The sequence below is a fragment of the Macaca thibetana genome, chromosome 3 (assembly GCF_024542745.1).
Source record: "Macaca thibetana thibetana isolate TM-01 chromosome 3, ASM2454274v1, whole genome shotgun sequence".
NCBI lineage: Eukaryota > Metazoa > Chordata > Mammalia > Primates > Cercopithecidae > Macaca > Macaca thibetana.
Window position 1 is genome coordinate 166,327,275 of NC_065580.1, and position 13,064 is coordinate 166,340,338.

The 13,064-nt window shown below is 34.6% G+C and overlaps 1 protein-coding gene across 1 annotated transcript in view; it reads left to right on the forward strand.

The window, feature by feature from the left end:
* TIAM1 (TIAM Rac1 associated GEF 1) overlaps positions 1-13,064 on the forward strand; it is a 1,375,699-nt gene that overhangs the window by 973,973 nt on the left and 388,662 nt on the right. The gene's annotated exons all lie outside the window — the stretch shown is intronic.

The window sequence follows — 13,064 nt, forward strand, 5'->3', positions numbered from 1 at the left end:
TGTAATACAGCTAGGTGATTTTGTAATATTCTCTATTTCATTCTGGGATCCTTTGTTCTTTAAGTAATTTTTCATAATTTCTGTAAATTAAGGTTCACTCTTTTTTATTTATTTTTAACTTTTATTTTAAGTTCAGGGGACATATGCAGGTTTGTTACGTAAGTAAACTTATGTTATGGGGATTTGTTGTACAGATTATTTTATCACCCAGGTTTTAAGCCTAGTACCCATTAGTTTTTTTCCTGATCCTCTCCCTCCACCCACTGGTAGGCCCCATTGTATGTCGTTTCCCTCTATGTGTCCACCACAAAGATGAGAAAAAATTGGCATAAGGTTCACTCTTTGTGCTGTAAAGTTATATGAGTTTTGAGAAATGGATAGTGTCACATTTCCACAAATAAAATATCACACAAAATGGTTTTACTGCCCTAAAAAAAATCCCCTGTGATTTGCCCATTTAATCTTCCTTTCCTGAACCTTTAGAAACGACTCATCTTTTTACTATCTCTATTGCCTTTTCCAGAATATAATATAATTGTAATCATATAGTACATGGCCATTTCACTAATTTGGTGTTTTAATCACAATTTTTATAAAGAGAATAAAATACCTAGGAATAAAGTTAACAAGGGAAGTAAAGGACATCTTTAAGGAGAACTACAAATCATGGCTCAAGGAAACCAGAGAGGACACAAACAAATGGGAAAATATTCCATGCTAATGGATAGGAAGACTCAATATTGTGAAAATGGCCATACTGCCCAAAGCAATTTATAGATTCAATGCTATTCCCATTAAACTATGATTGACATTCTTCACAGAATTAGAAAGAAAACATTTTAAAATTCACATGGAACCCAAATCCGCATAACCAAGACAACCCTAAGCAAAAAGAACAAAGCTGGAGGCATCACGCTACCCAACTTCAAACTATACTATGAAACTACAGTAACCAAAACAACATGGTACTGATACAAGAACAGACACAAAGACCAATGGAACAGAATGGAGAACTCAGAAATAAGATCACACATCTAGAACCTTTGACAAACCTGACAAAAACAAGCAAAGGAAAAAGGATTCCCTGTTTAATAAATGGTGCTCGGAGAACTGGCTATCCATATGCAGAGAATTGAAACTGGACCCCTTTCTTACACCTTATAAAAAAATTAACTCAAAATGGATTAAAGACTTAAATGCAAAACCCAAAATTATAAAAACCCTAGAAAATCTAGTCAATACCATTCAAGATACAGGCATGGGAAAAGATTTCATGATGAAATCGCCACAAGCAATTGCAACAAAAGTAAAAATTGACAAATGGGATCTAACTAAAGAGCTTCTACATGGCAAAAGTAACTATCATCAGAGTAAGCAGGCAACCTACAGAGTGGGAGAAAATGTTTTCAATCTATCTGTCCAACAAAGACCTCATATCCAAAATCTACAAGGAACTTAAACAAATTTACAAGAAAGAAACAAACAACCCCATTAAAAAGTAGGCAAAGAACATGAACAGACACTTCTCAAAAGAAGGCATTCATGCAGCAATATGGTTTGGCTGTGTCCCCACCCAAATCTCATCTTGAATTTTCGCATATTGTAGGGGGGTTCAGTGGGAGGTGGTTGTATTATGGGGGCGGTTCTTTCCTGCACTGTTTCCAGGGTAGTGAATAAGTCTCATGAGATCTAATGGTTTGATATGGGAAATGTATTTCTCTTGGCTAACAGAAAACTGGAAAGTTCTTAAATATTTGGAAATTAATACACTGCTAAATAATACATGAATAAAAGAAGTCCAAAATATTTAAAAATACATTCATCTAAATGTATTCTAAAAAATGAAAATACAACTTAGTAAAATAGGCAGATGCACCAAAAACAGTACATGAACTTATTTCTTAGAGGAAAATTCATAGTGCTGTGTGTATAAATTTGAAGAAAAGAAAGATCTAAAAACTCCCACCTTAGGAAACCAGGAAAAGAAGAATATGCAAGCCTAAAGCAAGCATAAGAAATATATAATAAAAATTAGAGAAAAAATAAGTAAATTGAAAATAGAAAACTATGCACCATTCTTGCCTCTTATTATTTTCCTTTGTGTATCTCATTGACAGCACCTACATCTCCTAAGTTAATTCCTTAGAGATACGCCATAAATTCTGCCAGTGACAGGCTCTTGAGCAAGATGTGACCCGGAAGAGAGGCAGAAGCTGTATTATTTCACCTGCATTAGCAAGAAGATGCATGATGTTTGGGAAATGTGGGGTTTTTAAAGTCTGTTTCCCTTAGAAACACTCACCTTAATATTATAGGCAGCTGTGACCTTCAGTGTCAATTTATTATGGTTCCTGTAACTTCCTAACTAACTAAATGGTGGCAGTGAATTTGAGTGATTGTAGAAGCCTTTCTTGACTTTTTCTCCTATGCTCTTTCCTGTGGTTTTATATCCATTTATTTCTCAGGGTTAAATCATTTTCTGCTTAAATATACAGAATACTTTCTATTTCCTCAACAAAACATTGAAAGACATCACTGAGGAGAGTAACATACAATATAAATGTGAATTAATGCAACGTGCAATTTTATTGGGTCAAAAAGTCCTTTTTTTTTTTTCTAAACAAACTTCTTTCATGACAATCATGGGGGAAAAATTTGCCAGCTTATAATTCTATACCCAGTAAAAATATCCTTCCAAATTTAAGGTAAACCATTTTTTTCACGAGAGAAAAGTGGCCCAGCAGATTGCACTATAAATATTAAAGAGCTTTCTCTATGTAGTAGCAAAATGATCCCAAATTAAACAGAAAGACTTAGGAAGGAATGAAAAGGCCAAGAAAAGGTGAAATACATAGCTCAATGTAAATGGCTGGGGAAATTGAGTGATATGAGGAGGATGTCTCTAAGCTGGGATGGATGTAACAGTGCCCTGGAATGGGTTGAAGAGCTGAGGAGGATGGACGGCACTCATATGTTCTAATGTGGCAGAACAGAACCTAAGGGTACCATAGAGGCTGTCTATGGAGATAAGCAGGGGTGGGGCAGTCCATTGCAGAATGACAGTACTTGAGGAGGGCGAGCACAGGTGCGGAACAATGAAAGTGGTAGCCGTACATAGCAGGGCATTGGAGCATTAGTTGGGTTAGGAGGGCATCCTTATATTAGAGAAGTACAGTGGGGAGGCCAGATTTGGGATGTAGAGTATTAAGGGACTGAGTTCACCCCTGCTTGCACAGGTGTCAGAGACTGAGCAGGACAAACTGGATAACCATGAGGACTGGAGCCTGTGGTAATCATTTGATGTGGGTTGTTGGAGGGCATACAGGACGAGCAGGGTAGTCTTCACAGGCATAGTGGTTGGGACTGCATGGACAATGGGAATTGGCTATGTATTGGAAGAATGATTAAATAAGTAATTCTATCAAGGATCATGGGAGTAGCTGCCTTGATCAACCCTTATGGCATACAGGCAGAAAACTAGAATGATCATTGTGATTTTAGGTTAGAATCACAGTGTGAACACATGATTTTCAATTTATTTATTTACAAACAAAAATTGTATATACTTAAGGTGTACAACTTGATGTTTTGTTATATGTATACATTGTGAATGATCATCACAGTCAAGCTAATTAACATATTTATCACTTCACATAGCATAATTTCTTTTTCTTCTTTTTGTGATGAGTACAGCTAAGATCTAAAATCTTCTTAGCATATTTCAAGTATGCAATAGAGTATCATTAACTGTAGTCACTATGCTGCCCATTCAATCTGCAGCATTTATTTTTTTTATAACTGAAACTGTACACTTTCACCAACTCCTTCCCATCTCCCTCTCCCCTCAGCCCCTGGCAACCATCTTTCTATTAATACTCTCTGCTTTTATGAGTTTGACTATTTTAGATTCCACATGTAAATTAAATCATGAAGTATTTGCTTTTTTAAAAATTTATTTTACTTAGCATACTATCCTCCAGGCTTGTCCATGTTATTGAAAATGACAGGATGGCAGAATTTTGTCTTTCATAAAGCTGAAAAATATTTCAGTGTGTGTGTGTGTGTGTGTGTGTGTCTGAGTGTAAACCATTTCTTATCCACTCATTGATTGATGGACACTTAGGTTATTTCCATATCTTGGTTATTATGAATAATGCTGCAATAAATGTGGGAATGCAGATATCTCTTTAACATCCAGATATTAATTCCCTGAATAAAGGCCCAGGAGTGAAATTACTGGATAATAAGGTAACTCTGTTTTTAATTTTTTGAGGAACAGCTACATTGTTTTCCATAATGGCCTAACTAATTTTTATATACTCCAAAAGTATACAGGATTCCTTTTACTCCTTATCTTCTTTTGTTTTGTTTTTTTTTTTAGTAGTAACCATTCTAACAGGTGTGAGGTGATAGTTCACTGAGGTTGATTTTCATCTTCCAGATGACTAGTGAAACATAGCATCACTTTATACCTGTTGGCCATCTATATGCGTTCTGTTAAGAAATGTGTATGTAGACCCTTTGATTATTTTTTAATCAGATTGTTTCTTTGCTATTGGGTTGTAGGTGTTCCATATACATTTTGTATATTAGCCTCTTATATATATGGTTTGCAAACATTTTCTCCCATTTTGTAGATTGTCTCTTCACTGTTGATTGAGGCAATCTTTTTTTTTTTTTTTTTTTTTTTTTTTTTTGAGACAGAATCTTGCTCTGTCATCCAGGCTGTAGCAGTGGTGTGACTGTGGCTCACTGCAACCTCCGCCTCCCAGGTTCAAGTGTTTCTCCTGCCTCAGCCTCCCGAGTAGCTGGGATTACAGGCACCTGCCACCACAACTGGCTAATTTTTTTTTTTTTTTGTATTTTTAGTAGAGACGAGGCTTCACCTTGTTGGCCAGGCTGGTTTTGAACTCTTGACTTCAAGTGATCCGCCTGCCTTGGCCTCCCAAAGTGTCAGGATTACAGGCATGAGCCACCACAGCCAGTCTCTCTATTCTTTTTATTTTCTTCTTTTTCTTTTCTAATTGACACATTATACTTGAACATATTTATAGAGTACAATTTGATATTTCAACACATGTATATGTTGTATAATGATAGAATCAGAATACTTAGTATATTCATCACCTCTTGCAATTGTCATTTCTTTGTGGCAAGAGCATACAAAAGCCATTCTTCTAGCTATTTTGTAATACACAATGCATTACTGTTAACCATAGATACTGTACTGCGTAACAGAACACAGAATTGATTCAGTGGAACAATGATTGTTCCATTGGTCTACATGTCTGTTTTTATGCCAGTTTTGTGCTGTTTTGGTTATTATATCTTTGTAATATGTTTCAAAGTAAAGTAGTGTGGTGCCTCTAGCATTTTTCTTTTTGCTAATGATTATTTTGGCTATTGAGAGTCTTTTTTGGTTCCATATGAATTTTAGGATTTTTTTGGGGTGGGGGGAAGAATGCAATGCATATTTAGTTGGGGATTGCATTAAATGTGTAGATCTTTTTAGGTAGTAGGGCCGTTTTAATAATATTAGTTCTCTCCATTCATGAACACAAAATATCTTTCCATTTGTGTCCTCTTGAATTTATTTTATCAATGTTTTATAGCTTTTACTATATGGACTTTTCACCTCCCTAGTTTTGTTTATTCCCAAGTATTTTCTTTTTTTGTTGCTATTGTAAATAAAATAGTTTTAAAAAATTCCTTTTCAGATAATTTGCTGTCTGTATATAGAAATGCCATTGATTTTTGTATGTTGATTTTGTATCATGGCAACTTCACTAAGTTTATCCATTCTAAGAGTTTTTTATCCTCTCTCTCTTCAGGGTTTTCTACATTTATAATCGTATGTCACCTGCAAACAGATAATTTCCCTTATTTATTTCTGATTTGAAAGGCTTTACTTCCTTTTTCTTGTGCGCTGCTCTGACCAGAACTTCCAGTACGATGTTGAATAGAAGTACTAAGAGTGGGCACTCTTGTATTGTGCCAGATCTTAGAGGAAAAGCTTTCAGTTTTTCTGTGATGATTATATAATGTTAGCTGTGAGCTCTTTATACATGGCCTTTATTGTGTTAAGCTTCTTCTATACCTTTTTTTTTGGTTCTTTATCATAAATGGCTCTTGAATATTATCAAATGGCTTTTTAGCATCTATTAAGATGATCATGTGATGGTTATATTTCATTCTATTGATAATGCATATCATAGTGATTGATTTGCTTATATTGAATAATCAAATAATCCTTGCATCCCAGGGATAAATTCCAATTGATCTTGGTGTATAATCCTTTTAGTGTGCTGTTGAATATGGTTTGATAGTATTTTATTCAGGAATTTGGCAACTGTGTTCCTGGATTATACTGACCTATAGTTTTATTTTCTTATGTTGTGTTTTTCTGGTTTGGTATCATGGTAGTTATAATCTCATAAAATAAGATTGGAAGAGGTGCTTTGTCTATTTTTGGAAGAGCTTAAGAAGTATTTGTATTAATTCTTCTTCGAATATTTTAGAGATTTTTCTCCATCTGATCCTGAGCCTTTCTTTGTTGGGATTGTTTTAAGTACTGCTTCAATTTTTTTATTTGGTATTGTTCTGTTCAGGCATTTTATTTTTTCTAGATTCAGTGTTAGTAGGTTGCATGTTTCTAGAAATTTATTCATTTCTTCCAGATTTTTCAGTTTGTTGTCTTATGAGTGTTCATAATAATCCGTTATGCCTTTTTGAGGCATCCATTGCAATGTCTCCTCTTTTATTTATAATATTCTTTATTTGAATCTTCTCTCTTTTTTCTTAATTAGTCTAGTTAAAGATTTGGTCACTTTTGTTTATCTTTTTTAAAACACCAACTCAGTTTTTTTTTCAACTTTTTTTCAACTTTTTTGCTCTTCTCTATATATGTTTCTTCTCTAATCATTATTATTTTTTTCTGCTAGCTTTGAGCTTAGTCTTTTTATTCATAGGCCTTTAGGTGTAAATTTAGATTGTTTATCTGAGATCTTTCTTCTTTTTTAATACAGGCACTTATTGCTGTAAACCTCTCTCTTAGTATTCCTTTTGTTGCATTGCGTAAATTTGGGTATGCCGTGTTTTTATTTTCATTTGTTTCTAGATACTTTTAAAATTTCCTTTTGATTTTCTCTTTGACCCAGTGGTTGTTCAAGGGTGTGTTGTTTAGTTTCTATATATCTGTGACTTTTTCCATTTGCTGATATCAGTTTCAAACCAAAGTACTTGAAATCAGTTTGATCTTCTTCAGTTTGTTAAGGCTTTGTATGTGACCTAAAATGTAAATATCCTGGAGAACATTCTATGTGCACTGGAGAAAAATTTGCCACCTTCTGCTGTTAGGTAAAAAGTTCTACCCATGTCTGTTAGGGCTACTTGGTTTATAGTGTTGTTCAAGTGAACTATTTCTTTTTTGATTTTCTGTCTGGATTATGTATATTATTGGAAGTGGGGTATTGGAATCTCCTATAGTTATTGTATTGCTATCAATTCACTCTTTAGATCTATTATTTACCTTATATATTTAGGTGCTCTTATGTTGGGTACATATGTATTTATAATTGTAATATCTTCCTGTTAAGTTGACCCTTTTATGATTACATAATGACCTTCTTTTGCCATAGAGATAGTTCTGACTTAGTCTATTCTGTGTAAGTAGAGTCACTCCTGCTTTCTTTTGGTTATATTTGCATGGAGTATCTTTTTCCTTTCCTTTTCTTATAGCTTATGTGTGTCCTTAAACACAAAGTGAATCAATTGTTGACAGAATATTGCTGGCTCTTGGTGTATTTTTGTTTGTTTATTCATACAGTCATTTTATGCCTTTTGATTGAAGAATTCAACCATTTACATTTAATGTAATTATTGATAGTTGAAAATTACTCAACATTTTATTCATTCTTTTCTTTCTCTTTGCAGTTCTGTTATACTAGTTATCTTCTCTTGATGTTTTCCTTTATTATTCAATGATTTTCTTTAGTGATCTGTTTGGATCCTTTTCTTTTTATGTTTTACCTGTGTATTACAAGCTTTTATCTTTGTAGTTACCTTGAAATTTGCATAAAGTAGGTTGTAGTTATATACTTTTTTTTTTTTTTTTTTTTTGAGGGGGAATCTCACTCTGTCTCCCAGGCTGGAGTGCAGTGGCACAATCTCGACTCACTGCAAACTTCGACTCCCTGATTCAAGTGATTCTCCTGCCTCAGCCTCCCCAGTAGTTGAGATTACAGGCATGTGCCACCACACCCAACTAAATTTTGTAGTTTTAGTAGAGATGGGATTTCACCATATTGGCCAGGATGATTTTGATCTCCTGATCTTGTGATCCACCTGCCTTGGTCCCCAAAGTACTGGGATTACATTTGTGAGCCACTGTGCCTGTCCATATCCATCTATTTTAAGTAGATAACAACTTAACTTCAATCACATGTAAAATTTCTACACTTTCGCTATCTCCTCCACACTCTTTGTGTTCTTGTCAGAATTTACTTCTTTTTATATTGTGTTCCTATTAACAAATAGTTGTGTGTATAGTTATTTTTAATATTTTTGTCTTTCAACCTTTAGAAGAAAATGGTCAAAAAAGTAACATACACGTCAACATTACAGTGTTACATCATTCTGTAATTGTGTATACATTTACCTTTACTAGTGAGATTTATGATTTCATATACTTTCATGTGGCTGTTTTGTATGTTTTCATTTCAGTTTGAAGAATTTGAAATTCTTTAAGCATTTCTTGTAAGGCAGCTCTAGAAGTGATGAACTTCCTCAATTTTTGTTTACTCTGGAAAAACTTTAATATTCCTTCATCTTTAAATAATAGTTTTGTCAAGTTAGTAATCTTGCTGAGCAGGCTTTACTTTAATATTCCTTCATCTTTAAATAATAGTTTTGTCAAGTTATTAATCTTGCTGAGCAGGCTTTTCTCTTTCAGTACTTTAAATATATCATCTCACTATCTCCTGGCCTGCAAGGTTTCTGGTGAGAAATTTGTTTATAGTCTCATAGAGGTTCACTTACATGAGACGTCACTTTTTTCTTGTTGTTTTCTAAAATCTGTTTGTAACTTCTAACAATTTAATTATACTGCATCTTAGTGTAAACCTCGTTAAGTTTAAACTACTTGTGGTTTTTGTTTTTCCTGAATCTGGAAGTCAGTTTACTTCTCCAGATTTGGGAATTTGTTTCAGACATTATTTCTCTAAATAAGCTTTCTGCTCTTTTCTGTCTATTATTTCCTTTTTAAGACTCCCATATTGTGCATATTGATTCACTTTATTGTTTTCTATAAATTCCATAGGCTCGTTCTACTCTTTTTTTGTTCTTTATGTCTCTTCTGCTGGGATAATTTAATGACTTGTCTTTGAGTTTCTTGATGCTTTATTCTACTTGTTCAAGTCTGTTGCTGAAATTCTCTATTGTGTTTTTTACTTAATTCATCATATTCTCCAGCTCTAGAAGTTCTGTTTGGTTCTTTTTTGATTATTCATATTGATGTGTTGAATTTCTCAGTTTGTTCATGTATTGTTTTCCTGATTTATTTGAGTTGTCTATTTGTGTTCTCTTAGAGCTTGCCAAGCTTCTTTAAAACAATTATTTTGTTTTATTAGGCAATTTGTAGATCTCTGTGTCTTTGGAGTCAGTCTTCCTTTTTTGTCTTCCTTTTTTTTTTTCTTCTTTTTTTGTCTTCCTTTTATGATGTCATGTTTCCTTGATTTATTTGTGTTCTGTTTCTTGCATTGGCGAGTACACATTTGAAGAAGAAGTCACTTGTTTCAAAATGTATGGGTTAGCTTCTGTACAAAAAACCTTTATCTGTAGGTGGGCATAATGGCTGTGGCTTAATAGGGTGTATAGTGGGTCCATGGATTTGCAGAGGCATCTGTTCTGGAGGTAGGCAGGTGTGCTAACTCTATGGCACTAACTTACCATTTAATAAGAGTATTTAGATAGACATGGAATAAATATAATTATGAATGTCTGTCTATAAAAATATATATGCATTGGCCGGGCATATATATGATGGCTCAAGCCTGTGATCCCAGCACTTTGGGAGGCCGAGACGGGCGGATCACGAGGTCAGGAGATCGAGACCATCCTGGCTAACAGGGTGAAACCCCGTCTCTACTAAAAAATACAAAAAATTAGCCGGGCGAGGTGGCGGGCGCCTGTAGTCCCAGCCACACAGGAGGCTGAGGCAGGAGAATGTCGTGAACCCGGGAGGCGGAGCTTGCAGTGAGCTGAGATCCGGCCACTGCACTCCAGCCTGGGCGACAGAGTGAGACTCCGTCTCAAAAAAAAAAAAAAAAAAAAATATATATATATATATATATACACATATATATATATATATATATATGCATTATACATGCATATGCTGCTTAGCTTAGCTACTGAGAAATCCTAGGAATAGCAGCCCCCCAATAGCAATGTATCTACAGCCCAGATCTGAATATTTAAACACTCCTCTTCATTAAAAGTAACTAAATCTCTTTGAATTGTTGATTGATACTAGTTATGTGAGCAGAAAAGCTAAATGGTAATATTGGACTATATCGTTGTTCCAAAAGAAGTTCTAAGCAATTACGAGAACATACAGGATGTGTCAAAAATGACACAGGAGCAAGCATGAAAAATTTCCTACTGGCCAAGTCTTCCATCATTTGAGCATTAAATAAAACACAGTATTTTATTGAATTATCTTGTGACTCATTTAATGAATATAAATCCATGAGTATTTACAGACATAGACACATTTAGGATAACCACACGGGAAGAGAAAGAAGCCTTTTCTTATAGTGAACAGCCAATTACTGAAAGTAGAGGGGACAATAGATTTATACAAATCACCATTTGGCAACCAACATAATAATCAGTTCAGTCAAGAAACATTAATAGGTGTTAAAACTTGTTGGTGAAAGCTTGATGAGAAGTAAGATATTTATATAGTTTCAAAATAATTCCTTGTAAAATATTTATTAATCATAAAGCAGCAGAGTGTCTTTACAGCGAATAAAGGTAGAAGCCAGCACTATAATCAAATAATTAAAGTTAACATTTTTTAGAAATCAAACAAATCAAAATCATATACTCTTTGATGATATGTAATGGGCAGAACACAGCCATCATTGCTGTGATATTCCTGCCCCAAATATAAAACCTGAAGCTAGTTATTAGTAAGCAGAAGACAAACCCAAATCAAGAAATACTCTTCAAAATAGCTAATCTGTGATCCTCAAAGGTATCAGGGTGGTGAAAATCAGAGAAAGACTGAGGAACTATTCTAGACTAAAGAAGACAAATGAGAGACAATTAACTAAATGTAGCCTGTGATCCTAAAGTATGTACTTCTAGTGTGAATGATATTATTAAGACAGTCTGAGAAACTAGAATGTGGTCTGATGAGTTGGTGGTAGTAACCTATTTCTGTTCCTGTTTTGATGGTTGTCTTGTGGTTACAGAGAAGGATGTCCACATTTGTAGGAGATACACACTTAAAAGTGTTCCAGGGTGGTGGGGCATCATGGCTGCAAATTTATCAAATTGTTTAGGGAATAAAATATCTTTTTGAATTTTTTTCAACTTTTCTGTAAGTTTTATTTTATTTTAAAACAAATAGGAAAGTACAAAAAAGTCAGTATTATTGAACAAAATAACAGGATAGAAAAGAATGTGTAAAAGTCTATATCAACAGATGCAGAAAAAGTGTTTATTGGCCGGGCGCGGTGGCTCACGCCTGTAATCCCAGCACTTTGGGAGGCCGAGGCGGGCGGATCACGAGGTCAGGAGATCGAGACCATCCTGGCTAACACGGTGAAACCCCGTCTCTACTAAAAATACAAAAAATTAGCTGGGTGTGGTGGCGGGCACCTGTAGTCCCAGCTACATGGGAGGCTGAGGCAGGAGAATGGCATGAACCCGGGAGGCGGAGCTTGCAGTGAGCTGAGACTGCGCCACTGCATTCTAGCCTAGGCAACAGAGCTAGACTCCGTCTCAAAAAAAAAAAAAAAAAAAAAAAAAAAAAGTGTTTATTAAAACCCTAAGAACAATTTAAAATAACAACTCTTAGTAAGCTATAAATATATTACATTCTTGTTCCAATAAAGTATACTTATAAACTACTGGCAGCAAATATTCATAATGATGAAATATTTTGAATTGTTCTTCTTGAGATGACAAATAAAATGAAAATAACTGATAAAACAATCTCTCTCCAGTGTTGTTCTGAAGATAGAGTCTAATCAACCAGGCAAGAAAAAGAAGTATAATATCATTTGTGCATATGAAGAAATAAAATTATTATTATTTGAAGATAAAAATGTAAAATAATCTATAAATAAGCTGTTTAAATTAATAAGTGACTTTATCAAAGTTTATGTAACAGTAAACATTTTCTTCACTCTCACATGTTTATGGGCTGTCTGTGATTTGGGTGAACAAGGCTGAGTTTGGCAAAAGTGGTGGGTTTGATCTATATTACCCTCCTCTGACTTGGATCAGTATCTGCTCAATTCATTTTTTTTCAATATGGAAAACAGAAGTGCAAGTGGTCCAGCCAGTTGTGGGAGATATGCCGATTAGTCTCCCTGTGGGAAGCAAGTCAGGGGATAGGGAAATACATTTTGTCCATGTACACTCCATCACTTATGAGGTCACACAAGTTCCGCAGCTAAGCCAATGATAATTGAGAAAGGAAATATCCTTTCATGGAGGTCAGGGAGGAAAGAGTGAATATTTGAGGAAGGGCAATTTATTCTGCCACAGATACAATTTTATGGAGGTGTAACTAGAATATTGCAGATTTACAGAGTATAAAATTTTCAGGTTTTGCCGATACTCTACAAAACAGTTTCCCGAAATGGTTTTACTATTTAATGCTCTTCAATCTCAACAACAAAAGTTATGCTACCCGTTTTTTTTTCCCTTTAGCCATGATGGTAGATGTGTAGTAATTTCAGTTTGCATTTTTCTGAAGTCCAATGTAGTTGAACACCTTTTTATGTATCAGAGGCCATTTGAAGGTATTGTCTCTTGGTGAAGTAATGGTT